Source organism: Nannospalax galili, unplaced genomic scaffold (assembly GCF_000622305.1).
Source record: "Nannospalax galili isolate Female #2095 unplaced genomic scaffold, S.galili_v1.0 scaffold243, whole genome shotgun sequence".
Lineage (NCBI taxonomy): Eukaryota > Metazoa > Chordata > Mammalia > Rodentia > Spalacidae > Nannospalax > Nannospalax galili.
This window is the reverse complement of record NW_008353490.1, coordinates 7,227,800-7,230,189: the sequence shown is the minus strand read 5'-3', so window position 1 is coordinate 7,230,189 and position 2,390 is coordinate 7,227,800. Positions and strand designations below refer to the sequence as shown.

General features: G+C 35.2%; 1 pseudogene; it reads left to right on the top strand.

Moving 5' to 3' along the window:
- The first annotated feature begins 390 nt into the window (after positions 1–390).
- Positions 391–1,592, top strand: LOC103748144 (annotated as a pseudogene).
- Positions 1,593–2,390: the final 798 nt, after the last annotated feature.

The window sequence follows — 2,390 nt, the reverse complement described above, 5'->3', positions numbered from 1 at the left end:
AAAAGGTCCTATAACATGTTGCTCATAATTTCATCAGATGAACTTTGACCCTATTCATTCTATGTAGAGTTACTCAAAGATTTGAGTTAACTCTTCTTATCCAAATTATCCAAAAGATATCAATCTTTAATAACAACTACATTCTTGATGTTTTATGTCTTAAGTGCTCATGTTACCTGACTAAATATCTAAAGTGTCATTTATAGTGCAATTAGCTGTAATTTTTTAAATGAATTAAATAGTGTTTTCCTTGGCAAAACGGTGGAGTATGACCTGACTATACACATTGCGTACTTTCTGGACCAGCATTTGGTCTTTCAGCTCCTGGAGTTCCTCTCTGTGAAGGAGATATATAATGAGAAAGAATTATTACATGGAAAATTGGATCTTCTTATTAATACAAACATGGTAGACTTTACTATAGATGTATATAAAAGCCTTTATTCTGGCGATATCCCTCATGCTTTGACAGAAAAAAGAACCACAGTTGTTACACAACTGAAACAGCTTCAGGCAGAAACAAACAATTGCCAAGATGTTTGAAGATACAGAAACCACAAGGCAGATGCAGCCAACCAGGGATAGTCATAAGCTTTTTGGCTACCTGGAAGACAAGCATGGGTTTAGGCAGGAATATTTAGATACACTCTATAGGTATGCAAAATTCCAGTATGGGTGTGGAAATTACTCAGGGGCAGCAGAATAGCTTTACTTTTTTAGAGTATAGGTTCCAACAACAGATAGAAATGCTTCCAGTTCACTCAGGAAAACTGGCCTCTGGAATCCTAAGGCAGAATTGGGATGCAGCCGTGGAAGACTTTACACAGTTCAAGGAAACTACAGACAAGAATTTTGTGAGTTTGCCACTTCAGTCTCTTCAACAGCAAACATGGCTCATTCACTGGTCTCTGTTTGCTTTTTCAGCCACCCCGAAGGCCGTGAGGATATTCTTGATCCCTTCCTTTACCAACCACAGTACCTTAATGCAATTCAGACAACATGTCCATATATTCTCTGATATTTGACCACTGCTGTCATAACAAAGACATCCAGAAAACGCCAGCAGGTACTGAAAGATCTAGTGAAAGTTATTCAGCAGGAATCTCACATGTACAAAGACTCAATTACAGAATTTGTTGAATGCTTATATGTTAGCTTTGATTTTTGATGAGGCTCAGGAAAAACTGAGGGAATGTGAATCAGCACTTGTGAACAACTTCTTGGTGGTTGTCTTGAGGACTTCATTGAAAATGTTCTTCTTTTCATATCTGAGACTTTTTGTCACATCCGCCAGTGCATCAGCATTAACATGTTAGCAAATAAGCTGAATATGACTCCAGAAGAAGCTAAAGATGATTGTGATTTTGATTAGAAATGCAAGGTTGGATGCCAAGATTGATTCTAAACTAAGTCATGTGGTTATGGGTAACAATGTAGTCTCACCCTATCAGCAAGTAACTGAAAAGACCAAAAGTCTTTCTTTTAGAAGCCAAATATTGGTCATGAATATTGAAAATAAACTTAATAAGAATAGTAGGGGAGAGGCTTTTAACTGGGCAACCCAGGATTCTGGAGTCTATTAAAGAATAAGATGCAATAACCACTATGTAAAGGATGACCTGTACTTTAGAAGCAATTCACGTTTAGTAGAAATCTTGAAGAATTTGAATAAAATTGGCTATGATTCATGTTTATCTTGTGAATGACAAAAGATGAATTAAATAATATTTGTGTTTTGCTCATAAAAAGGAAATGGACAATATCAAGGGACTCCTTCTAGTGTCCTATTTCCATTTCTAACCATTGAAATAAATAACGTTTGGTCTACCTACATTGACTACAGATTCTGATTTCTAACAAATCTGATGTCTTGTTTCTATCACTGTTACCAATATTAGACACATGACAGAAGAAAATCCTATTATAGGAAAGTTTAAAGGAATACTATGTTGTTTTCTAATTTATTCTATAATGTAGTTTTCCATTTATTTTTCCAAACTAAATCTAGTATATCAGTGTAACAAAACAGATGGTCAGTATCCACAAATACAAGTTATGATAAGTTAAAAATTAAAAATTAAAGATATCCTCTTAACATCTTTTACATTCTCATTTTCTTTTTTTAATAATTAAGAGACATAATAACATTAACAAATAAATTTTTCATCTGTTGTGAGAATTCTTTTTCTGGGGATACTAAGCAATGTTTATCCACTTCTAAGGTTCTAGTATCAAACCAATGTTTGATTAAAGTTTTACTGGGGGCCAAAACTCTAGTGCCAGGTGCTTGAACCAGTCATGGTGGGATGTGCCTTCTGGAACTAGAGTTGTGCTTCAGAAGCAAGCAGTCCTGTTTACAATTTGGCTTCCTTAAGGTGTGCCTGGAGTGT